We start from the raw sequence: 27,664 nt of genomic DNA on the forward strand, positions 1-27,664 counted from the left end.
AGCACGCAACCCAATCCATTTAAGGATGCGTCACTATAGACCACGAATTCTTTTCCTAGCTCGGGTTGCACTAAAACTGGAGCTTTGGTCAGTAATGTCTTCAATTTCTCAATACTCTGCTAACATTTCTCTGGCCACTCAAACTTAACATCTTTTCACAACAATCTCGTCAAAGAAGCCACAATCATCGAAAACCCTTTTACGAAGTGTCGATAGTAACTAGCTAAACCCAAAAAGCTTCTAACCTCGATTAGTTCTTCGGTGGCTTCCACTCAACAATAGTAGATATCTTATTTAGATCAACACGAATACTATCACCCAACACAATATGACCGAGGAATCCAACCTCTTGGAGCCAAAACTCACTATTGCTAAATTTAGCATACAACTGTTTGTCCCGTAAGATCTGTGAAGCCGTTCTCAAATGTTCCACATGCTCAGTCTCATCATTGGAATAAATCAGGATGTCATCAATAAAAATAATAATAAACTTGTCTAAGTATGGCCGGAATATCCTATTCATCAAGTCCATAAAAACAACAGGTGCATTTGTCAACCCAAAAGGCATCATAAAAAATTCATAATGGCCATACCTCGTTTTAAAAGCAGTCTTAGGTATATCTGACTCTTTTACTCGCAACTGGTAGTAGCTGGATCTCAGATCTATCTTAGAAAACATAGTGGCTCCCCTCAATTGATCAAACAAGTCGTTGATTCTTGGCAACGGATACTTGTTCTTGATGGTTACCTTGTTGAGTCATTGGTAATCTATACACAGTCTCATCGAACTATCTTTCTTCTTAACAAATAATATAGAAGCACTCCACAGAGAAAAGCTTGGTCTTGCAAACCCTTTATCGGTCAATTCTTGCAACTATGTTTTTAACTCTTTTAACTCGGTTGGTGTCATCCTATATGGGGCAATAGAAATGGGTGTTGTTCTCGGCGCTAGTTCAATACCAAATTCTACCTCTCTGACAGAAGCTAAACTGGGCAATTCTTCTAGAAACACATTTGGGTATTCGCATACTATCGGTACCGACTCAATCCTTAACTCAGATTCCTTAGAGTTCAATACAAGAGCAAGGTAAGCTTCATACCCTTTTCTCATATACCATCGAGCCTTCATTGAAGAAATCACATCCGGTGGTGTACTTAACTCGCTTGAATCAACTCGGAGAACTTCACCATTTGAAAATTTCAATTCAATATACTTATTACCACAATTTACTATCACATCGTGGAGGGTCAATCAATCCATGCCAAATATTATGTCAAAATCATCGAATGGCAATAACATAAGGTGATCGTGTTATTTCGTGATAGGTTTTAAATATTTATAATTAATCGTTCTTGAAACTAACTATTATCGTGATATAGGCAAGTGTACCTATCAAACAGTAGTATAGTTTTAGCAAGACCAAATTGTTGAACCCAAAGGAACTAAAAGTACTAGTAATGACTGTCTTTTTATTATCTAGCCTAAGGATAAAGAGGTTTTGTTTTGACTAACTAATTATCTAAACTAAGAACTCACAGAGAATAGAATTGGGGAATTGATTTTAGGAAAATCAATTGAATTAAGACAATACCTAAGGAAAAATCCACTTAGACTATACTTGTTATTCTGGCTCCGAATCGGACGATTTATTCATTTAACTTGTTCCGTGGAGATCTCTAAGTTATGTTGTTATCCCTATTCAAGACTAATAACGTCTAATCCCTAGATTGAATAATTGAGACTTTTCTCTAATTAACACCCTAGGGTTGCATTAACTCGATCTATGGATCCCCTTATTAGGTTTCACCCTAATCCGGCAAAATCCTGTCACCCTATGTCTAGGAGCGCCAGGCTGTGTTGATTTTGTACTTTGGCCCATTTTCTCTGTTTTTGCCGTTTCTCATTCCTTTCGCTCTCCTATACTCTCCTAAGTATAAAACATGAAATTAAAGCATTAGGAGCATTGAATTCACCAATTCTAATGGGAAATCATCCAAAAAATGCGTTAAACATGGGGTAAATTACGGTTTATCAAATACCCCCACACTTAATCATTTGCTTGTCCTCAAGCAAAATTCTCAACTCATAATCAAAATAAATTCTTCTCAATTTATAATTTCTATCGATAATATCTCAAAATAATCCATAGGTAATCATACATTGAGAATTCAACTAAAAGAACATCACAGTTTCAATCATTCCAAGTTGAGCATTTTATTCCGAAAACATAGGTGTCTCCCCTCGTCTAGGTAATTACCTTGTATTCAAAATGTCACAGAGTTTTACATCCTCACTAAAGATTCACTCAAATCACTTGAGGTGTTTAAGGACAATAAATGAAGCACTCAAGAGTCAATAATGAAAAGTTATTACCATAGGCTTGCATGAAAATCAAATCTCCACCACTATAATTTGAGATGATACATCAATCAAAAGGTCGTTAGAGGGTTGTAATGAGGCTTGGTTAGGGGGTGTGGTTACCAGCTGAAAGAAAAGGTTAGAATCGAGATTGACTTGAAAAATTTGCCTAACTAGAAAAATAGCTAGTCATCAATTGCTTACAACAGAGCTTTTTCTCAGAATATGGAATTTAACTTCTTTAGCTCAGAAGATTACTACTATTAAGATGTATACACATTTTTTTAAATTAAGAACAAGTTAAATAACATAGACTAACTATTAAGAACAAGACATAGCTAAGCAATTTATTCAACTCAAATCTCGACAAAAATAGGGATAAAAAATAATTGAGGGGATTTCAACAAAAAATGGGTTAAGGGTTAATATCAAAGGTAATACAAGAAATGGCTTGTTAGCCTCAAAGGGGTTTACTAGGGGTTAATCGTGGAGGTAGGCTTTTCATGGCATGAGTGGGTTAATCCTAAGTGCCTTAATCATTTTGACATATCAAATCAAATGGTGTGGTCTTGACATGCATAATCAAGCAGTTCTAGAATAACAGTTCAATACTGATGCACTCAAGGCAATAATAAAAGTGAGCATGAAAGAATTAATAGATGCTTAAAAAGCTCAAAAATATCACAAAAATTATGGCTTTTTTGATGTTTAAAACTTGTGAATTCCAACTCAAAGTAATACCTAAACTTTGGGGAAACAACCTAAGATTTTAAATTCTTAAAAATCAACTTATCATGCTTGATTCTCTAATGTCTTAAAGTTTAAACAATCAATGCATAAATGCCTATGTTTTAATTCAAGATATATCAATCAAAATCATAAATCAATTAAAATTTATCCTAAATATGATATGAAAGCTTTTCAAGAGAACAAGCAGTCATTTAGGGATTTTTCTAATAGGGAAATGAAGTAAATACCCCCCACACTTAAGATGTACATTGCCCTCAATGTACAAAAATAGATATAAGAATATAGAAAGAAGATAGGGAGAGAAGTGAAACTTCCTGTATGATGAATTCCTCGAACTGGAGATTTGAAGAGTAATCGGTGCGAGAGTGGAGGAGGATACTCCGGCAGTGGTAGAGGTTCATTAGTCCATAAGTCCTACGCCAAAAGAATATTATATATAGTGGTAGCTATGGTCGTGGTCGATTAGGACATGGCAGTCGTGGAGAACCTTTCCCGGTGGAGTTCTTAGTTCTATGCGATGATGAGCTTAGGAGCTCTATATAATTGTGATACAATCAAGAACTTTTTAGGGGATATTAGTAAGAATAATTACTCTTAATAAAATAACCAAAATTGATAATAAAATAAAATTCTAAAATCTTAATAAAAATAAAAAGTAGTTTTAATAAAAATTAAAAACATAAAATAATAAATAAATGTTTTTAAACATCTTCATCGCTAGACGGTTCGCAAGGTGGGACTGGCGATGAGATGTGGATGTGCTATTCGAATCGAGTGAGGCACTCAGAGATGTCAGCATATGAAGCTGTCGCATGGGCTGGACGAGAGGGTGGTGGTGGCTGAGTTGGTGGGTCCTCGTGCTGTGGAGGGACATCATCGGGAATGTACTCGTAGGCCTCCTCCTCGGTAGATTGGGCGAGGCGATATTAAGGAGGGTTGGTTCCTCGGCACTTTTCGATCATTCTCATGCTAAGCATGCTCGAGATGCCTTGTGGAGACATCTGACCAATGAGGGTTAAGGATGATTCTTGGGTTGCAGTGCTGAGGAGCCCGAAGTGTCGAGCCAACCGAGTAACATAGGGTCCAATGGAGATGACCCCCTTCCTATGCCGCTCCGTCTGGTGTTGAATCATGAGGGTGATGAAATAAGCAAGGTCGATGACGTGTCTGTGTGACATACACCATAAAAAGTAGGCATCGTGAGTGTTGAGATGCTGGGTGCTCTCTCGTCTTCCTATAATTGTGTGAGCCAAAATGGCGTGTAGGTACCTCAGAGATGGAGAGAGGGCCGATGCCTTGGAGCAGCTAGGATTGTAGGTGGCCCCACCTAGACTAGTACGTCCCAACACTGTGAAGGAGAACGATGGATGTGGCGGTTGAGAGCATGTAAGTCATTCTCTTCCTTAAATTCCTCCGTAGATAAACCCAGCGCCGTACTGAATTTTGGGACGTTGAGCTGGTGGACTAATCCACCTAGACAAAATTAGACCGTGCCGGGATCAGCGTAGTTTGTCATCACGGTTTGAAGATGAAATGTGGAGCATAATTCCATCGTAAGCTCGAGATACGTTAGCTCGATGATCCTAAACAAAAGCTCCTAAAGGTCAGTGGTTAGGAGGGTCCGAATCGCTTCAGTCAACTGAACTTGTTCTACCGCAGCCCAGTCGATGTAGCGACCCGCAATTAAAGGTCGGGCCTGGAGTATTTGGAATAGTTCTCCTTGGGGCCCGATGAGGAACCTCAGGAAAGTGTAACGAACTTCCACGGTAGGACCTGAGGAAGATGACGCTCCCTTCTTTTTCTTTGAAGCAGGGACAACAGCCTTTTTACCACGTGAAGATGACATGGTACCTGCAAATAGAATCATCAAGTCGTCTTGATGAGTGGTCAAAGTAAAACGAAGACAAATTTTAAATAAAAATCATAATTTCAGCCACAACTATCAACACTTAACAATTTTAATTAAACTAATCCATACTTTTGTGGCATTACATAATAGTAGCATGAATAACTAATTTTTTTTTTGCAAAGAATATTGTATGGATGAACAAAAATGTCAACACAAAAGGCATGAGAAATCATGAATATTTACGTAAACTAGTTAAATGGAGTAGAGAAATCACGTAATGAGTAAGAATTTTAACATGAGAAAGATAATAACTATTCTAGGTATAACATTTGTATGATAAAAATAAGAAAGGAACATGAAAAATTTCATATTATTATGATAAATAGCCCTAGAAATCAGTAAGAATAAACGAGAAAAGAGTGAACAAACGCTAGAAAGTGGAGAATGGGCGTCAAAAATGGAGTTGGAGGCGGCGCACAGGCGTGGCAAGGAAGGCGTGTGGACTTGCAGCGGCTAGGGTTAAGGTTTTTGGGTGAAAAAGACAATGAATAGTGCAGCCTATTTATAGATTTTTGGGCACACGGCCAGGTAACATGCCCGTGTTCCCCAATTTCAGCCCGTGTGATTCGTAAAATTTGAATTTGGGCACGTCTGACATTCAGTACACGCCCGTGTTCCTTGGGTGTATGGGTGCACACGGTCGTGTCGCACGACCGTGTTTGGTGTTGTTCGCTTCTCCCATGCCCGTGTATGTAGACCCACGCCCATGTCAATCTAACAGGTTCGACCACGGGTGCTAGACACTGGAGTGTTGCACGCCCATGCTGTTTTAACAGGTTCACCCACGGTTCTTCCAGATGGGCGTGTCGCACACCCGTGTTGTTTTGGCACAAGGCCATGTCGCACGACCGTGGCATTTTATCGTAGCCTGTGTTTAGGAAAATCGTTGGCCTATTTTCACACGGCTCTAAGCACGCCTGTGTGCTTGGCCGTGTCTCTATGGAAGACCTATATTCAAGAGCTCTGTTAGTAAGTTAGGTGTTGAAGACTAAATTTTAAAGAAGTTAATACAGTTAGTGCTCGGGTTGCCTCCCAAGAAACACTTATTTATAGTCTAAGCTCGACTTACCTCTCCGTTGAATGGTCATGATGGTTCGAGGAGTTTATACTCCTCATTCCTGCTATCAATCTCATCAAAATAAGGTTTTAAACGGGTGTTGTTTACCTTAAAAGTGCCGAACTTGGGATGACTTACCTCAATTGCACCGAACGGAAAAATACTAAGTACCGTAAGAGGGATTTCTTCATTCAATTTGGCAGTGACAATGTGAGGATCTGCGATATCTAGTAAGACTTTATCTTCTACCTTAAGTTGATTTGGAGAGGTATTGAACTCGTTCTGGCGTAGTTTTAGTTTATCGTGTGTTCTCGGTTTATGTGTTCGCCATTCATCTAGCTCCTCTATTTGCAGCCTTCGTTCTTCATGAGTAAGTCCTCTACTATTGCTTGAGAATGACTCATGTGCTTCCTTCAGACTCATTTCCTGCAAAGTAGGTTGTACCATATTGTCAGTTTTAGTAGAATGGGTTAAACGAATTTCTGATGTGTTAGTATAAAATTTTCTTACTTAGCCCATGCCAAAAAAAAATTGAATCTTAATGGATGAATGGCACATTCGGTTATGGTTAATGAGGAAATAATTTGATTTTAGCCTTTAAACTTTGAGGAAGAAATTGTTGTTGCAAGAAGTTGAGCTTATTGATAGTATAAATTTTATTGCACTTATGGTAATAGCCGAACATGTAGTTGTTTAAGGTTTTGAACAAGTGTCATTTAGGTGCTCTAGATTGTCTAAATTAGATGTTCAATCATCTAAGGGTTCGGCATTGTGCATTCTTTTTAAGAGTTTGATTTGAAATCATGAGATTTTGTTGACTTGTGTTTAGATGACATTCGGTCATGGTCTACGGGTGTTTGTTAATCCAGTTTAAGTGCATAGGTGCTAAATACATTGTATTGGAAATTTTGATGTATAAGTAGAAATTAATTAATATGATATTGGGTAAATTCTTAGCTTAGTTGTGTTAAGTATTCAGCAATACTTATATGTATGTTAGTGCCTTATGTATACATCTTGTGTCATGGGGACATTTGAAAATAAATATGTATTAAAGTTATATTTGTAGTTGTTTAATGTGACTTACCAAGTACACAAATTTGAAAGCGAAATGGTGATAGACTTAAGTGGGAAATTGATTCAAATGAATTGGTTCTAAACTGTATATGGATGCCGTATGATTGTGTTTGATTGGGAAGTAAATTGTTTGATTTAGCTCAAGAGCTTAGAGGATCAAAGTTGGAAAAGGGAAAGGAAAAAGAAATCGAATAGCCGTTGAAATCGTTCGACAACATCCGAGGTAAGTCTTTAAGTAATGGAACTTAGCTTATGATTTGATAAAGCAATTATATATATATGCATATATGTGTAAATGTTAATCGGGGTTTAAATTCGAGCTTGGTCTCGAAGGGCTTTTGAGCCAGTGTCATAATCCGAGCTTGGTCTCGAAGGGCTTTTAAGCCAGTGTCATAACCGAACCTAGTTTCGAAGGGCCTTCGGGCCAATGTCATAATTTGAGCTTGGTCTCGAAGGGCTTTTTGAGTCAGCGCTAAGAATCGGGCTTGGTTCCGAAGGGCGTCTGTGACGGCATAATATTGAGTTGAAAACTCGTAAAAATTCGTACGAGAAATCATATAATACATGTTGAAACAATTTTAAACAAATGTGCTACTTACAGTAAGATAACTAGGTAAGTAATTCTCGTTGAGAATATGATTATGATAAATTATGACTTTGAAATTGGTAGGGATGCTTAGACCATTGTTTAAAATCATTCGAACGTTTATGATCTGATTATGATGTATGAGTTCCAAAACTGAGAGTTCAACTTCACAAATGTGAGATGTAGGTGTATATGCATGAGATTGACACGGAAATGTGAGAGGAACGTATTCGGCTATAGAATGAATTTAGTTGGATATATATATTGCTTCCACCTTTATGATATGAATGATAAAAGTAGTACCTTAGTTATTTTCTATTCGGCCAAAGGATGAAACAAACAAACTTAGATATTATTATGCCATCCTTTTAAATGATTTCATTATTTAAAACTTACTAAGCATCGAAATGCTTATTCTTTTGCTTTAATTCTCTGTTTTATAGATTTTGTTCGTCAGCTATCGGACTCATGACATGCCAGAAACCCGATATAAACTTACTAAGCATGGTGACCGAATCAAGTTATAAACACCGACTTTTTTTGTTGGCTTTGTCCTCATGACATGCCACTGATATTTATTTAGTGACATCTCTTCTATAAACTCATAAGCATCTTCAGGTGTTTTATTATTGATGGTTCCGCCAGCAGCTACGTCAACCATTTGCCGAGTCGAAGGATTCAAGCCATTATGGAACGTTTGAACCTGAAGCCAAAGCGGTAACCCATGGTGAGGGCACCTTCTCAGTAAGTCCTTGTATCTCTCCTATGCATCGTAAAGAGTTTCTAAGTCCATCTGCACAAACGAAGAGATATCATTACGTAATTTGGCTGTTTTAGCCGGCGGGAAATATTTTAATAGAAATTTTTCGGTCACTTGTTCCCAAGTAGTGATTGACCCTCGTGGTAATGAGTTCAACCACTGTTTAGCTTTATTTCTCAATGAAAAGGGAATAACCGAAGACGAATGGCATCATCATAAACACCATTAATTTTAAATGTATCGCATAGTTCCAAGAAGTTTTCTAAGTGAGCGTTCGGATCCTCATCCTGCAAACCATCAAACTGAACAAATTGCTGTATCATTTGAGTAGTGTTAGGTTTTAGTTCAAAAGTATTTGTAGCTACAACAAGTCTAACTATGCTCGATTCAGTTCCTGTTAAAGAAGGTTTAGCATAATGATACATAGTGCGTGGAGCAGGATTTTGATTAACCGTAATTACAGGAGGTAGTTGATTATGCCATCTCTTCAGTTAGGGGTTGAGTATCGTTCTCTTGCTCGTTCTCTGTGTATCTTAAGCTTCGCCTTATTTCTCTTTGGTTTCTACGAACTGTGTGATCGATTTCTTCGTCAAAAAATAGTGGTCCTGACGGGTTTCTTCTAGTCATAAACTATAAAAACCTGCTAAGAGAAAGAAAAAGTAAATTGATAAATAATAATAATAATAATTAAATTAAATTGAAAGGAAAATAAATGGCTAAAGTAATAAAAATTGAGCATTCCTAATATCTTAGTTCTCCGGCAACGGCGCCAAAAACTTGATCACGTTATTTCATTATAGGTTTTAAATATTTATAATTAATCATTCTTGAAACTAACTATATAACACCCCGTACTCGAGACCGTTTCCGGAGTCGAACACGAGGTGCTAACGGACTTAATTTCTTACTTAAACAGCTCATACAATTCATTTTTTTTAAATTTCCAGACGAGCTGGCTAACTGCATCACAGTCACTCTAAAAATCATATCTCGAGTTCCAAAACTCGAAATCCAATTCCGTAAATTTTTCATGAAACTAGACTCATGCATATATTTACTAATTTTTTCCTAGAATTTTTGATCAGGCCAATTAGTACAGTTTATTAGTTAAAGTCTCCCCTGTTTCAGGGTTTGACTACTCTGACCTTCATGCATTACGACTCAGATATCTCCCTGTACAGGGCTTCAATACTTATGCCGTTTGTTTCTAATGAAACTAGACTCAAAAAGGAATCTGTAAATATAAAGAATAACTTCAAATTATCTCTGGTTAATTTATGGTGAATTTCCAAAGTCAGAACAGGGGATCCAGAAATCGCTCTGGACCTGTTTCAGGAAAACTTAAACGTCTCATAAAATACGGCTCATATGGTCATTTCGTTTCTTTCATATGAAATTAGACTCATCAAGATTCGATTACATAATTTATTCATTATTTAATTACATTTCTAATATTTTTAGTGATTTTTCAAATTCCCATCACTGCTGCTGTCAGCATCTATTTTAAGGTAAATTTTTTTTACCTATTTCATAGTTTTCCATGAATCAACTAGTAATTTGACATACATTATTTCCAAGTATATTCATGATTAGCCATGACATACGTAGCACCAGTAGGACCATGATTGGCCATTCCAATGGCCAATCATTACCAGACACTTCCACACCACTTAATAACCATATCATAAGACCATATATACAAAATGATCATAATGTTATACTCAAAATATACAAGCCATTTTCGCATGGCTATACGAATATACATTACCAAAAGATACTTAATCAACAACAAGGGTCAGCCCTATACATGCCATTATCAAGTTCAACTGAAGAGTACCAAAAAGGGGCTTAGATAGTATGGATGACTTCGACTTTGACGCTTCCGAGTCCGATAGCTGACGAACAAAATCTATAAAACAGAGAATTAAAGCAAAAGAATAAACATTTCGATGCTTAGTAAGTTTTAAATAATGAAATCATTTAAAAGGATGGCATAATAATATCTAAGTTTGTTTGTTTCATCCTTTGGCCGAATAGAAAATAACTAAGGTACTACTTTTATCATTCATATCACAAAGGTGGAAGCAATATATAATCCAACTAAATTCATTCTATAGCCGAATACGTTCCTCTCACATTTCCGTGTCAATCTCATGCATATACACCTACATCTCACATTTGTGAAGTTGAGCTCTCTGATTCAGAACTCATACATCATAATCAGATCATAAACGTTCAAATGATTTTAAACAATGGTCTAAGCACCCCTACCAATTTCAAAGTCATAATTTATCATAATCATATTCTCAACGAGAATTACTTACCTAGTTATCTTACTGTAAGTAGCACATTTGTTTAAAATTGTTTCAACATGTATTATATGATTTCTCGTACAAATTTTTACGAGTTTTCAACTCAATATTATGCTGTCACAGATGCCCTTCGGAACCAAGCTCGATTCTTAGCGCTGACTCAAAAAGCCCTTCGAGACCAAGCTCGGATTATGACATTGGCCCGAAGGCCCTTCGAAACTAGGTTCGGTTATGACACTGGCTTAAAAGCCCTTCGAGACCAAGCTCGGATTATGACACTAGCTCAAAAGCCCTTCGAGACCAAGCTCGGATTTAAACCCCGATTAACATTTACACATATATGCATATATATAATTGCTTTATCAAATCATAAGCTAAGTTCCATTACTTAAAGACTTACCTCAGATGTTGTCGAATGATTTCAACGGCTATTCGATTTCTTTTTCCTTTCCCTTTTCCAACTTTGATCCTCTAAGCTCTTGAGCTAAATCAAACAATTTACTTCCCAATCAAACACAATCATACGTCATCCATATACAGTTTAGAACCAATTCATTTGAATCGATTTACCACTTAAGTCTATCACCATTTCGCTTTCAAATTTGTGTACTTGGTAAGTCACATTAAACAACTACAAATATAACTTTAATACATATTTATTTTCGAATGTCCCCATGACACAAGATGTATACATAAGGCACTAACATACATATAAGTATATATATACTTATGAAATTTTCATATTTTAGTCGATTACTTAAGTTATGCACAATCACGTATTTATATACACTCTCATATTCATTATTATAATTATTGCTGAATACTTAACACAACTAAGCTAAGAATTTACCCAATATCATATTAATTAATTTCTACTTATACATCAAAATTTCCAATACAAAGTATTTAGCACCTATGCACTTAAACCGGATTAACAAACACCCGTAAACCATGACCGAATGTCATCTAAACACAAGTCAACAAAATCTCATGATTTCAAATCAAACTCTTAACAAGAATGCACAATGCCGAACCCTTAGATGATTGAACATCTAATTTAGACAATCTAGAGCACCTAAACGGCACTTGTTCAAAACCTTAAACAACTACATGTTCGGCTATTACCATAAGTGCAATAAAAATTCATACTATCAATAAGCTCAACTTCTTGCAACAACAATTTCTTCCTCAAAGTTTAAAGGCTAAAATCAAATTATTTCCTCATTAACCATAACCGAATGTGCCATTCATCCATTAAGATTCAATTTTTTTTTTGGCATGGGCTAAGTAAGAAACAAGATGATTAACCTATAACAAGCTTAAATTTCAAAAATCCAATACCTTTCACTAACCTTTCTTCTCCTTCAATGACCGAAAGTCTCCTTTCTCCCCAAATCTTCTTCTCTTTCGGTTTTTGGAAAGAAACAAGGTGAGTACTTTTTTTTTTGTTTTCACCCACCTACTATTTTATTACATTCATCCATGATAATATGGCATCTAGCTAATTAAAGTTAATAGAAAATTCATATTTGATTATATAATTTGTAGCATGGCCGGCCACTACCTATAGTTTGGCTAATTTGACATGCAAGTACAAGCACTTTCCAACATATATTAATAGGCCACTTTAGCATTTGCCTAGCACATTTCTAAATTTTCTCATACAAGTCCTATTTAATAAATTTCACATACTATATACAAAATTTAAGCATGAATTTTTCACACATGCATATTCATATATAATAAGCATCAAATATGACTATTAATTATTTTTATGACTCAGTTTCGTGGTCCCGAAACCACTTTCCGACTAGGGTCAAATTAGGGCTGTCACAACTCTCCTCCACATAAGAAATTTTCATCCCCGAAAATCTTACCAGTGAACAAGTTAGGATATCGTTCTTTCATAGAGTTCTCGGGTTCCCAAGTAGCTTCTTCCATCCTGTGCTTGTGCCATAACACTTTTACTAAAGGAACCTTTTTGTTTCGTAATTCTTTCACTTCACGAGCTAGGATACGAATCGGTTCTTCTTCATAACTCATATCGGATTGAATTTCAACCTCTGATAGATTAATTATGTGCGAAGGATCAGATCTATAACGTCGAAGCATTGAAACATGAAAAACGTTGTGAATCTTTTCAAGTTCAGGGGGTAAAATCAATCTATATGCAACTGGACCAACTCGTTCGGATATTTCATACGGCCCAATGAACCTCAGACTCAATTTGCCCTTACGGCCAAATCTGAGTATCTTTTTCCAAGGTGAAACTTTAAGAAACACTTTATCTTTCACCTGATACTCAATGTCTTTTCGTTTCAAATCCGCGTACGACTTCTGACGATCTGCAGCTGCTTTCAGACTTTCCCTGATTACTTTTACTTTCTGCTCAGCATCTTTAATCAAATCAACCCCGAAGATTTTTCTTTCCCTAAGCTCGGTCCAAAACAACGGTGTACGGCATTTATGACCATACAAAGCCTCGTAAGGTGCCATCTTAATACTTGATTGAAAACTATTGTTGTAAGCGAATTCAATCAAAGGTAAATACCGTTCCCATGAACCACTAAACTCAAGGATGCAACATCTCAACATATCCTCGAGTATCTGAATTACCCGCTCGGATTGACCATCAGTCTGCGGGTGAAAAGCGGTGCTAAAATGCAACTGGGTACCCAAAGCTTCTTGCTATTTCTTCCAAAATCGCGAGGTGAATCTTGGATCTCTATCCGACACAATAGAAATAGGTACCCCGTGTAATCTTACAATCTGAGAAATATACAATTCGGCCAGTTTATCCAGTGAATAATCCGTACGTACGGGAATAAAATGAGTCGACTTAGTCAGTCTATCAACAACAACCCAAATCGCATCTTTCTTACTTGCCGACAATGGCAACCACATTAGCCTTTCCCGGGTGATAGTCAATGACAAGCTCATAATCTTTTAACAACTCAAACCAACGTCTTTGTCGCATATTCAAATCTCTTTGAGTCATCAAATATTTGAGACTTTTGTGATCCGAAAATACATGGCACTTCTCACCAAATAAGTAATGTCGCCATATTTTCAAAGAGAATACGATGGCAACTAATTCGAGATCATGGGTTGGATAATTTTTCTCATGTGGCTTCAATTGCCTCGACGCATAAGCTACAACTCGACCTTCTTGCATCAATACACAACCCAACCCAAGTAAGGATGCATCACTGTAAATGATAAACTCTTTGCCTGATTCGGGCTGCACTAGTACTGGAGCTTCAGTCAAATAAGTTTTTAGTTGATCGAAACTTTTCTGACATTTTTCTGTCCATTCAAACTTAACATCTTTCTGAAGTAGTTTCGTCATTGGTGTGGCTATCATCGAGAAACCCTTTACAAACCGTCTGTAGTAACCGGCAAGTCCCAAAAAGCTCCGAACCTCAGTAATATTTCTCGGAGGCTTCCAGTTAAGTATGGCTGAAATTTTGCTCGGATCAACTCGAATACCCGATGCAGATACCACATGACCCAAAAAGCTAACTTCTCTCAACCAGAACTCACATTTACTGAACTTAGCATATAACTGCTTATCCCGTAAAATCTGCAACACTAATCTCAGGTGCTCAGCATGTTCGGTTTCATCTCTCGAATAGACCAAAATGTCATCAATAAACACAACTACAAACCGATCCAGATACTGTCTGAAGATCTGATTCATCAAATCCATAAATACCGCAGGGGCATTAGTGAGTCCAAACGGCATCACTAAGAACTCATAGTGACCGTATCTCATTCTAAAAGTGGTTTTGGGTATATCTGAATTTCGAACCCGCAACTGATAATAACCCGATCTCAAATCTATCTTTGAAAACACTGAGGCTCCCTTTAGTTGATCAAACAAATCATCAATACGCGGTAACGGATATTTATTCTTTATTGTCACTTTATTCAGCTGACGATAGTCGATGCACAACCTCATGGTTCCGTCCTTCTTTTTCACAAACAATACTGGTGCACCCCAAGGTGAGAAACTCGGTCGAGCGAAACCTCTATCCATCAACTCTTGCAACTGAGCTTTCAATTCCTTTAATTCTGTCGGTGCCATACGATACGGAGCTATCAAAATCGGTGTAGTCCTAGGTACAAGTTCGATGCCAAACTCTACCTCCTGAACAGGTGGTAACCCCGATAATTCTTCGGGAAAAACATCCGGATATTCACAAACCACTGGTACTGATTCAAGTTTCTTTTCTGATTCTTTATTATCAAGTACGTATGCAAGATACACTTCACACCCCTTTCTCACATATTTGTGAGCTAACATCGAGGATATTATTGTTGGTAATCCGTTCCAATTAGTAGACTCAACTCGGATTATCTCATTATTTGCACATCTCAAATCGATGGTCTTACTTTTGCAATTTACAATTGCATCATGTACGGTCAACCAATCCATCCCGAGGATAACATCAAATTCCTCAAACAGTAAAAGCATCAAATCGGCCGGAAAACAGGAACCTCGAATTACTAAGGGACATTTCTTACACCTTTTATCAACAAGCACATAATGACCCAAGGGATTCGACACTCTAATAACGAACTCAGTAGACTCAACAGGTAAAGTCTTACTGGATGCTAAAGTCTCACATATATAAGAATGAGTAGAACCAGGGTCAATCAAAGCAATCACATCAGTATCAAAGAGAGTGAATGTACCAGTAATAACATCAGGCGAAGAAGCATCCCCACGTGCACGTATAGCATAAGCTCTAGCAGGAGCACGAGCCTCAGATCTAGTGGTAACATCTCTAGATCCTCTCTGACCGCCACTAGCATTCCCCGCATTTTTAGATGGTCTACCTCGAGCAGTAGTAGCACCCGGTTTCCCACTCTAATTTACATTCTGTTCAGACAGTCTCAGGCAATCCTTGATAAAGTGGTCAGCTAATCCGCACTTATAACAGGAGCGGTCATGGAATCTACAGCTCCCCGAATGCCATTTACCGTAATACTGGCACTCCGTCCTGTCCCGACGATCATTTCCAACACTGGCAACCGAAGTGACTCGCGTACTCACAGGGGGTCGATCACGATCTCGTCTGGAAAAGCCCAAAGTGTCTTTAGATCGGCCTGGATCACTTTTAAATTTCTTTGATGATTGTTGAAAGGGCTTTCCCGAAGACCTCTTACGAAATTCTCTTACTTCCACTTCAACTTTTCTTTTCTCCTTATTGAGTTCTTCGGCTTTGCAAGCTCGTTCGACAAGTACTACAAATTCTCTAATTTCAAGAATGCCAACATACAATTTTATATCTTCGTTCAACCCGTCCTCGAAGCGTTTACACATGATAGCCTCGGACGAAACACATTCCCGAGCGTATCTACTAAGTCTGACAAACTTTCGCTCATAATCAGTAACTGACATAGAACCCTGCTTAAGCTCAAGAAATTCTTTCCGTTTCTGATCGATGAATCTTTGACTGATATATTTCTTGCGGAACTCGGTTTGAAAGAATTCCCAAGTAACCCGTTCTCTCGGCACGACGGAAACCAAAGTATTCCACCAATAGTAGGAAGAATCACGTAACAGAGATATAGCACATTTTAAACATTCATCAGGTGTGCACGATAATTCATCGAACACACGAACGGTATTATCAAGCCAAAACTCAGCCTGCTCAGCGTCATCACTGTCAGTAGCCTTGAACTCAGTAGCCCCATGCTTCCGAATCCTATCAACCGGGGGCTTGTTCAACCTCGACGGGTCAACTCCAGGAGATATTACAGGTGCAGGGTTTGTATTAGTCGGGGGTGGGGGTTGTGGGACAGCCGTATTAGTTCGAATATACTGATTGAACCAATCATTCATCATGCTATAAAAAGCCTAGCTTCATCATTCTGATTACTAGCAATAGGTTGAGAGTCTACCGGCGCCGTCCAATGTGCGAGAGCAGACGCTACACTCTCAACATCATCAGCTACCGCTCGGTTGGGATCAGGATCCATTACTATAAATAAACACATTTTTAACTGTCAGAAATCACCACACTATCAGATAAACACATAATGGCATGTATAGCTATTCCCCTACGTATTACGGTAGTCCTAGAATCGACTAAACCGTAGCTCTGATACCAATTAAATGTAACACCCCGTACCCGAGACTGTTTCCAGAGTCGAACACGAGGTGCTAACGGACTTAATTCCTTACTTAAACAGCTCATAAATTCATTTTTTTTTAAAAATTTCCAGACGAGCTGGCTAACTGCATCACAGTCACTCTAAAAATCATATCTCGAGTTCCAAAACTTGAAATCCAATTCCGTAAATTTTTCATGTAACTAGACTCATGCATATATTTACTAATTTTTTTCTAGAATTTTTGATTGGGCCAATTAGTACAGTTTATTAGTTAAAGTCTCCCCTGTTTCAGGGTTCGACTACTCTGACCTTCATGCATTACGACTTAGATATCTCCCTATACAGGGCTTCAATACTTATGACGTTTGTTTCTAATGAAACTAGACTCAAAAAGGAATCTGTACATATAAAGCATGACTTCTAATTATCTCTGGTTAATTTATGGTGAATTTCCAAAGTTAGAATAGGGGATCCAGAAATCGCTCTGGCCCTGTTTCACGAAAACTTAAACGTCTCATAAAATACGGCTCATATGGTCATTTCGTTTCTTTCATATGAAATTAGACTCATCAAGATTCGATTACATAATTTATTCATTATTTAATTCCATTTATGCTATTTTTAGTGATTTTTCAAATTCCCATCACTACTGCTGTCAGCATCTATTTTAAGGTAAATTTTTTTTACCTATTTTATAGTTTTCCATGAATCAACTAGTAATTTGACATACATTATTTCCAAGTATATTCACGATTAGCCATGACATACGTAGCACCAATAGGACCATGATTGGCCATTCCAATGGCTAATCATTACCAGACACTTCCACACCACTTAATAACCATATCATAAGACCATATATACAAAATGATCATAATGTTATACTCAAAATATACAAGCCATTTTCGCATGGCTATACGAATATACATTACCAAAAGATACTTAATCAACAACAAGGGTCAGCCCTATACATGCCCTTATCAAGTTCAACTGAAGAGTACCAAAAAGGGGCTTAGATAGTATGGATGACTTCGACTTTGACGCTTCCGAGTCCGATAGCTGACGAACAAAATCTATAAAACAGAGAATTAAAGCAAAAGAATAAGCATTTCGATGCTTAGTAAGTTTTAAATAATGAAATCATTTAAAAGGATGGCATAATAATATCTAAGTTTGTTTGTTTCATCCTTTGGCCGAATAGAAAATAACTAAGGTACTACTTTTATCATTCATATCACAAAGGTGGAAGCAATATATAATCCAACTAAATTCATTCTATAGCCGAATACGTTCCTCTCACATTTCCGTGTCAATCTCATGCATATACACCTACATCTCACATTTGTGAAGTTGAACTCTCAGTTTTGGAACTCATACATCATAATCAGATCATAAACGTTCGAATGATTTTAAACAATGGTCTAAGCATCCCTACCAATTTCAAAGTCATAATTTATCATAATCATATTCTCAACGAGAATTACTTACCTAGTTATCTTATTGTAAGTAGCACATTTGTTTAAAATTGTTTCAACATGTATTATATGATTTCTCGTACGAATTTTTACGAGTTTTCAACTCAATATTATGCCGTCACAGACGCCCTTCGGAACCAAGCCCGATTCTTAGCGCTGGCTCAAAAAGCCCTTCGAGACCAAGCTCAAATTATGACATTGGCCCGAAGGCCCTTCGAAACTAGGTTCGGTTATGACACTGGCTTAAAAGCCCTTCGAGACCAAGCTCGGATTATGACACTGGCTCAAAAGCCCTTCGAGACCAAGCTCGAATTTAAACCCCGATTAACATTTACACATATATGCATATATATATAATTGCTTTATCAAATCATAAGCTAAGTTCCATTACTTAAAGACTTACCTCGGATGTTGTCGAACGATTTCAACGGCTATTTGATTTCTTTTTCCTTTCCCTTTTCCAACTTTGATCCTCTAAGCTCTTGAGCTAAATCAAACAATTTACTTCCCAATCAAACACAATCATACGGCATCCATATACAGTTTAGAACCAATTCATTTGAATCAATTTACCACTTAAGTCTATCACCATTTTGCTTTCAAATTTGTGTACTTGGCAAGTCACATTAAACAACTACAAATATAACTTTAATACATATTTATTTTCGAATGTCCCCATGACACAAGATGTATACATATGGCACTAACATACATATAAGTATATATATACTTATGAAATTTTCATATTTTAGTCGATTACTTAAGTTATGCACAATCACGTACTTATATACACTCTCATATTCATTATTATAATTATTGCTGAATACTTAACACAACTAAGCTAAGAATTTACCCAATATCATATTAATTAATTTCTACTTATACATCAAAATTTCCAATACAAAGTATTTAGCACCTATGCACTTAAACCAGATTAACAAACACCCGTAGACCATGACCGAATGTCATCTAAACACAAGTCAACAAAATCTCATGATTTCAAATCAAACTCTTAAAAAGAATGCACAATGCCGAACCCTTAGATGATTGAACATCTAATTTAGACAATCTAGAGCACCTAAACGACACTTGTTCAAAACCTTAAACAACTACATGTTCGGCTATTACCATAAGTGCAATAAAAATTTATACTATCAATAAGCTCAACTTCTTGCAACAACAATTTCTTCCTCAAAGTTTAAAGGCTAAAATCAAATTATTTCCTCATTAACCATAACCGAATGTGCCATTCATCCATCAAGATTCAATTTTTTTTTTGGCATGGGCTAAGTAAGAAACAAGATGATTAACCTACAACAAGCTTAAATTTCAAAAATCCAATACCTTTCACTAACCTTTCTTCTCCTTCAATGATCGAAAGTCTCCTTTCTCCCCAACTCTTTTTCTTTTTCGGTTTTTGGAAAGAAACAAGGTGAGTACTTTTTTTTGTTTTCACCCACCTACTATTTTATTACATTCATCCATGATAATATGGCATCTAGCTAATTAAAGTTAATAGAAAATTCATATTTGATTATATAATTTGTAGCATGGCCGGCCACTACCTATAGTTTGGCTAATTTGACATGCAAGTACAAGCACTTTCCAACATATATTAATAGGCCACTTTAGCATTTGCCTAGCACATTTCTAAATTTTCTCATACAAGTCCTATTTAATAAATTTCACATACTATATACAAAATTTAAGCATGAATTTTTCACACATGCATATTCATATATAATAAGCATCAAATATGACTGTTAATTATTTTTATGACTCGGTTTTGTGGTCCCGAAACCACTTTCCGACTAGGGTCAAATTTGGGCTGTCACAAACTATTATCGCAATGTAGGCAAGTGTACCTATCAAACAGTAGTACAGTTTTAGCAAGACCGAATTGTTGAACCCAAAGAAACTAAAAGTACTAGTAATGAAAGTCTTTTTATTATCTAGCCTAAGAATAAAGAGGTTTTGTTTTGACTAACTAATTATCTAAACTAAGAACTTACGGAGAATAAAATTAGGGAATTGCTTTTGGGAAAATCGATTGAATTAAGACAATATCTAAGGAAAAATCCACCTAGACTGTACTTGTTATTCTAGCTCCGAATCGGACGATTTATTCATTTAACTTGTTCTGTGGAGATCCCTAAGTTATGTTATTATCCCTATTCAAGACTAATAATGTCTAATCCCTAGATTGAATAATTGAGACTTTTCTCTAATTAACACCCTAGGGTTGCATTAACTCGATCTATGGATCCCCTTATTAGGTTTCACCCTAATCCGGCAAAATCTTGTCACCCTATGTCTAGGCGTACAAACAACTCCGCTTAATTATGACAAATGTACTCTTAGACAGGGTCTATTCCTCCTCTAAGTAAGAGCTTATCTTGAATCAGTATCCTAAGATATCAAAACAAGAATTAAGAACACATAATTAAGAATAAGTTAAATATTTATCACACAATTCAGAAAATAAAAACAAGATTCGTCTTAGGTTTCATTCCCATTAGGTATTTAGGGGTTTTAGTTCATAACTAAATAAGAAAACATCTTAGAATAATAAAGAATACAAAACATAAAGAAAACCCAAAACTCCTGAAGGGAAAATTGAGGAGAGATCTTCAGTCTTGATGATGAATCCAGCTTCTGAGATGGATCAATAAGCTTCCTTGGAGTAATTTCTTACTCCCTCCCTGTGTGTCTACCTTTCTTCCTCCTCTAGCGTGTATTTATAGCCTTTGGAATGCCTAAGAGCCCTCAAAATTAGCCTTTTCCAAATTGGACTCAACTTAGGCTCGGTAGGGACACGCCCGTGTGCAATTACTTCAGGCCGTGCTCGAGCCTGCCAAATTGACACGGCCCTATGGTTTGCCCGTATGAGCAGGTCTAGGCTGTGTTGATTTCATACTTTGGTCCATTTTCTCTGTTTTTGGCCCATTTCTCATTCCTTTCGCTCTCCTATGCTCTCCTAAGTATAAAACATTAAATTAAAGCATTAGGAGCATCGAATTCACCAATTCTAATGGGAAATCATCCATAAAATGCATTAAACATGGGGTAAAAATATGTATAAATTACGGTTTATCATAAGGTTAGCCGAAAAGCAATAACCTTGAATCGTCAAGGGACAATTCTTACAGACTTTATCAACTAGGGCTGACTTGCCTAGAGGGTTTGACACCTTAATTACAAATTCTATAAGTTCTGCAAACATGTTCATACTAGACACCAATTTCATGCAAATGTACGAATGGGTCGATCTTGCAATCAAGGCAATAACATGTACATCATGAAGAGGGAATGTACCCGTAATGATATTAGGAGAAGAGGTTTCCTCTCTAGCACGTATCACATAAGTTCTCGCAGGAGCCTGAGTCTCTGGTTTTGTAGTTGTGTCCTTGGCAACATTTCAACTGCCACTTGCACTTTCAGGATGTCGGGGTGGTCTACTTCAAGAATTAAGAGCATTAGACTTTAGGGCTAGATCCACCTCTTTATCAACTTGTTACGGGCAGTCTTTGAGGAAGTGGTCAAGAGAACCACATCTGTAGCATGCACCACTCATCTTTTGACACTCACCGAGGTGCAATTTGTTGCAGCTTTCACACCTCGGCTTTTGACCATCCATACTTCCCACACTAGTTACCTTGAGGGAGGAAGACTTCAGGTTGTGACGTTTAGAGCTTCTTGTTCTGCCCGAATATCCCACCGATGGAGTGGAGTGCTCTTCTTGACTCTTTAATTTCTTTATAGGAAAAGAGTGTGTTTTTCTACTAGATCTCTTATTCGAAATTCGAGCCTCTCTTTTTGCTTGCTTTCTTTCATTGTTTAGCTTGTCGGCCTTCTTGGCCCGATCAGCCAGTGCTGCAAATTCTCGCATCTCAAGGATCCCGATCAACAACTTAATTTCCTCATTCAAGCTTTCCTTGTAGCACTTACACATTTTCGTCTCTAATTGGACCCACTCCGTGGCATATTGACTTAACTTTATGAATTCCCTCTCATATTCTGGCACGGTCTTATTTCCTTGCCTGAGTTCCAGGAATTCTTTCGCTTCGAGTCTAAAAATCTTTGACTGATGTATTTCTTTTGAAACTCAGCTTGGAAGAACTCCCGTGTAATATCTTCCTTCGGTGCCACTAAAGATATAGTCTTCCACCAGTGATCTGTAGTATCTTTTAGAAGAGATACAACACACTTTAAACACTCCTCAGGTGTACATGACAACTCGTCCAAAACTAGTGTAGTGTTATCGAGCTAGAACTCGGCTCATTTTGCATCATCATCAACATTAGCTCTAAACTTTTTAGCCCCATATTTTCTAAGTTTTTCTACTTGGACTTTACCAATTCTCATGGGTGCCATACCTTGTGGCACTTCTCCCTTAGGCCGAGCAGGGGGCGGAAGAGGTCGTGGTATATTGGGGCAGTTTCTCAAGTAATCCCTAAGCCATTCATCCATCATCTCGAAGAAGGTAGCTCTTGCCTCTTCCTGGCCTTCAAACATAGACCGTCTACTACTACTAGTAGTAGCTCGCTGAACGGAAGTTGGAGCATGGCTCTCGGCTCTCTCGGACTCATCTTGAGCTTGATTGGAAGACATTTACTATGCTCAAATATAATTAAAAATGGTTAGGAGATGTCACACTATCATAACTTGTATAATGGCATGTATAGCTATACTCAATACATGCTATGTTAGTCTTAGAACCAACTAAACTGTAGCCCTGATACCACTAAATGTAACAGCCTTTACCCGAACCTGAGACCAAGACAAGGTACGGGGCATTACCGTACACAAACATGACATTTTCTAAAAAATCACATGCTATAAAATTTTGTTCCAACTTAAAACCAATCAAACATATTCATAATGTCCCTATTATGGGCTAACGAGGCCCAAAACATGCATTAAGAATTGTCTAGGACTAAACCGAGAGCTTAAAAAAACTTAGAAAAATTCCTATGTGACAGCCCTAATGTGACCCTAGTCGGAAAGCGGTTTCGGGACCGCTAAACCGAGTCACCAAATTATTTAAATATGATATTTATTGTCTAAAATATGTGAATATGAATGTGTGAAAGTTTAAAGCTTCGATTTAGTTAATTGCATGTGAATTTAGTTAATAGGACTTATGTGTGACACTTTTGAAATGTGATAGGTTAATCTATAAGGATCTATTAGTGCATGTAATCAAAAGGGTGGACTTGCATGTCAATTTCCCCCTAATTAGTAGTGGCTGGCCATGAGCATGAGGGTGGACAAAATGTTATGGCTAAAACATGTCATAAACATGTTGGGTTAATGCTTTATGTTAGGAATAATAAAATAAAGAACATGGGCAATAAAATATTAGTGTTAGTAGGAGGAGAAACAAAAAAAAAAGTGTGTGGTTGTTCCCCCATTGCCGTGACTTGAAGAAAAAAAAAAGAAAAAAGTTCTCATGTTGTTCAACTTGGCCGAATAGAAGAAAGAAAAAGAAGGGAAAGAGCTTGGAGAAAATCGGCTATGGTGGTTCATTAGACTAAGGTATGTTGATGTTGTTCCATGAGATTCATGCATGTTTTTAGTTGTTAGCTTGAGTTCTACCTAGCCCATGGTTTAAATCTTTGCTATGAGATGGAGATGATATTGGGCCATGGGTGTTGTCTTCTTGGTTGGTGTTTGATGTTGTGGTGATGAGGCATGAAGATGAGTTAAGTTTCGGCTAAGGTGGACTTGTGTTGATGTCGTTTGCATGCTAAGTGTGAAGCTTTGTAATGATACATGTGATGGTGATTGATGACTCTTGGATTTTCTTTTTAGCATTTTTGAGTTAAACATTAAGTTCTTTGTTTAACCCATGACCAAAATTGAAATGGTATGGTGTCTTGATGCATTCGGCCATGGTAGGAAGTAGATGAGCATTGGTAGTAAGGTGAAGTGCAAATGTTAGTACTTGATTACTAGTGTATATATGTGTATTAGCCGAGTTTTGAACTTGAAACAAAATGGTATGTAGTCAATACAAGTAACCATATTTGTAGGAAGTATTAAGCATATAATCGGCCTCAACATAGACATGCATATTCGGCCACATGAGGTAGATTGGTGTTGCATGTATTCGGTTAGAGGCAAGCATATTGATGCTTTTATCTTGGCTTAGATAATCGGCTAAAAGAGAGTGTAGGCTAATATGTTGAGTTGATTCATGATTTCATATATATGTGACTCTAATGTATAATGTATATATGGGTTAAGTACCTTGAGTTTCTCTTTTTGATGTTCAAATGATTAAATCAATTTATTTGTTAAATTAAGCTCAAGAGCAAAGGGGAACTAAATCCGATAAAGGGAAGGAAAAAGTGATCGAATAGCCGTCGAAATCGTTCAACAACATCCGAGGTAAGTTTTCGAGTAATGAAACTTAGTTTACGATTTGATCAAGTCATGACGTATAATCATAACAAATATACGGTGATATAATGATTCTACTTAAATTATATGTTGAGTTAATTAGTCTATACGTATGATGGGTAGCCGTATGTGCATAGAGATCATATCATAAAGCAAACTAAATCATGTTGTTTGTATGTGGCTATTGAGCCGAAATTAGTAAGTGTGATAAGTGTCTTGTGTTTGAGCTTTGGTAATGAAAATGAAATATGGATGTGTCATGATTTATTGATATATGTGCATGGTTATTCTAATGATATCCGGGCTAAGTCCCGAAGGCTTTTATGCTAGTGACTATATCCGGACTAAGATCCGAAGGCATTTGTGCGAGTTGCTATATCCGGGCTAAGACCCGAAGGCATTTGTGCTAGCGACTATATCCGGGATAAGTCCCGAAGGCATTTATGCTAGTGACCATATCCGGACTAAGACCCGAAGGCCTTGTGCGAGTGGTTATATCCGGCTAAATCCCGAAGATACTTGGGTTTGGGAATGAGCGATCTTGCTATAATAATTTCAATTAATACGCTCGTAAAATCCCAACGATGAGATTTTAGTTCGTCAGCTATCGGACTCGGGAGTGTCAGAGTCGAAGTCATCCACACTATCAAAGCCCTTTTGGTACTCATTTAGATGAACTCTGAAAATGGCATGTATAGGACCACCTTTTTGTTGGTAGTCAAGTACTTTGGTATTGTATATATTTGGATAGCCATGCGAAAATGGCTTATATATTTTGAGCATAGCGTTATAATCATTTTGTATATATATGGTTATTAAGAGGTGTGGAACGGCTTGGCAATGATTAGCCATTGGAATGGTTAATCACGATCATATTTTTGTGCTATGTATGTTAAAGGGCTAGTTAAATCATGGAAATTATGAAATAGGTAACGTCTACCTTAAAAATAGATACCGACAGCAGCAGTGATATGAATATGAAAAATCACTAAAAATAGTAGGAATAGAATTAAATAATGAATAAATTATGTAATCGAACCTTGATGAATCTATTTTCATATGAAAGTAACAAAACGATCATATGAGCCGTAGTTTATGAGATGTTTAAGTTTTCGTGAAACAGGGCCAGAGCAATTTCTGGATCCCCTGTTCTGACTTTGGAAATTCACTAGAAATTAACCAGAGATAATTAGAAGTCATGCCCTACATGTACAGATTCCTTTTCGAGTCTAGTTTCTTTAGAAACAAACAGAATAAGTATTGAATCCCTGTACAGGAAGATATCTAAGTAGTAATGCATGAAGGTCAGAGTAGTCAAACCCTGTCACAGGGGAGACTTTAACTAATAAACTGTACTAATTGGCCCGACCAAAAATTCTAGAAAAAAATTTGTAGATGGACATATGAGTCTAGTTTCAGGAAAAATTTACAGAACTTTTTTTCTAGTTTTGGAACTCGAGATATGATTTTTAAGGTGACAGTGATGCAGTTAGCCAGCTTGTCTGGAATTTTTAAATGAACTGTGTTTTATAATGAAATAAGTCTGTTAACACCTCATGTTCGACTCCGGCAACGGTCTCGGGCTCGGGGCGTTACATCCTAGGTTTAATCTTCGCACGCCCATGTGGAGGCAATGCAAATGCTCGTGTGTTTAGGACACGACCGTTTCCCTTGCCCGTGTGGAATTATTTGAATTTATTTTCCATTTCGAACCTATAAGGGTTTTCACATGGCCGAGCACATGCTTGTGTCCCTGGCCCGTGTCCTTCACACGGCCTAGACACACCCGTGTCGTCCCCCGTGTCCAAAAACCTGAGCATTCTATTTATGACATCATCATACATTTAGGGGCACACAGCCAAGACACGCCCGTGTGCTAGTCCGTGTCCTCCACACGATTGAGACACACAGCCGTGTCTCTACCCGTGTGTTTACTACCCGTGTGTTTATGACATCATCATACATTTCCATTCTCGTTTCTCATTATAGTCAAGTTGAATTTCTCAGAAATTTCGATAGCTATCCTACCTACCGTCAAGTCATGCTAGTGACCATTTTAAATATACACTCCCGTGAACTTCACTCTTATGGTGGGATTATCAATCTAGGTTAAATCCCTCATAACATAAATTCAAGGAGTATTGTAGGGATTACCATTACAGGCTAAATCCATTACACTGACAATTACTCAGATACGCTCAGATCTAAAATGCCAGTCTAGGCTAATTTTAGTCCTTAATCGTATTACCCATCCGGGCTAATCCACAATGCTCATATATTTATTGGGAGGTTCGATAACTTAAGTAACACCCGTCCGGGCTGGATCCTTACTATACTGAGATCATCGGATTACCCGTCCAGGCTAAATCCCTTTCTGCAACACATGTAGGATCTCATGTCATGTAAACAAGAATTTGCCCATCGAATCTCCCTTTTTCATTCAACCGGGACAATTGTCATCTTTTTCATTTCACATTACCACATTTCATGGATTGTCATGAAATCAATATCCAAATTAACATACATTTAAGAATATGCATTTTCAAATATATTTAAAGTTTACTTCGAGTTACACGAACTTACCAGGTAATTACTTCAGTTTCGTATTTCGGTTATTCCGAAACCTTGCATTTTCCACGGTTGACCTCCGGAATTGGTTCCCCGGGGTCTCTATCAGTAAAAATAAATTATTAATACCTCATACTATTCATTTCGGACCTAAATTTTACCCTTGGGTAAAATGACCATTTTGCCCCTAACATTTCACATTTTTACAAATTAGTCCCTAGGCTCGTATAAATGGAATGCATGAAATTCCTTGGTTACCCATACCTAGCTGAATGTATCCTAA

At 37.3% G+C, this 27,664-nt stretch overlaps 1 non-coding gene across 1 annotated transcript; it reads left to right on the forward strand.

Moving 5' to 3' along the window:
* The first annotated feature begins 8,457 nt into the window (after positions 1-8,457).
* LOC121230991 (small nucleolar RNA R71) lies at positions 8,458-8,564 on the forward strand. Its single transcript, XR_005929061.1, has one exon. It is a non-coding gene; the product is annotated as a small nucleolar RNA R71 (small nucleolar RNA).
* Positions 8,565-27,664: the final 19,100 nt, after the last annotated feature.

The sequence above is a fragment of the Gossypium hirsutum genome, chromosome A06, assembly GCF_007990345.1.
Source record: "Gossypium hirsutum isolate 1008001.06 chromosome A06, Gossypium_hirsutum_v2.1, whole genome shotgun sequence".
NCBI classification, from domain to species: domain Eukaryota; kingdom Viridiplantae; phylum Streptophyta; class Magnoliopsida; order Malvales; family Malvaceae; genus Gossypium; species Gossypium hirsutum.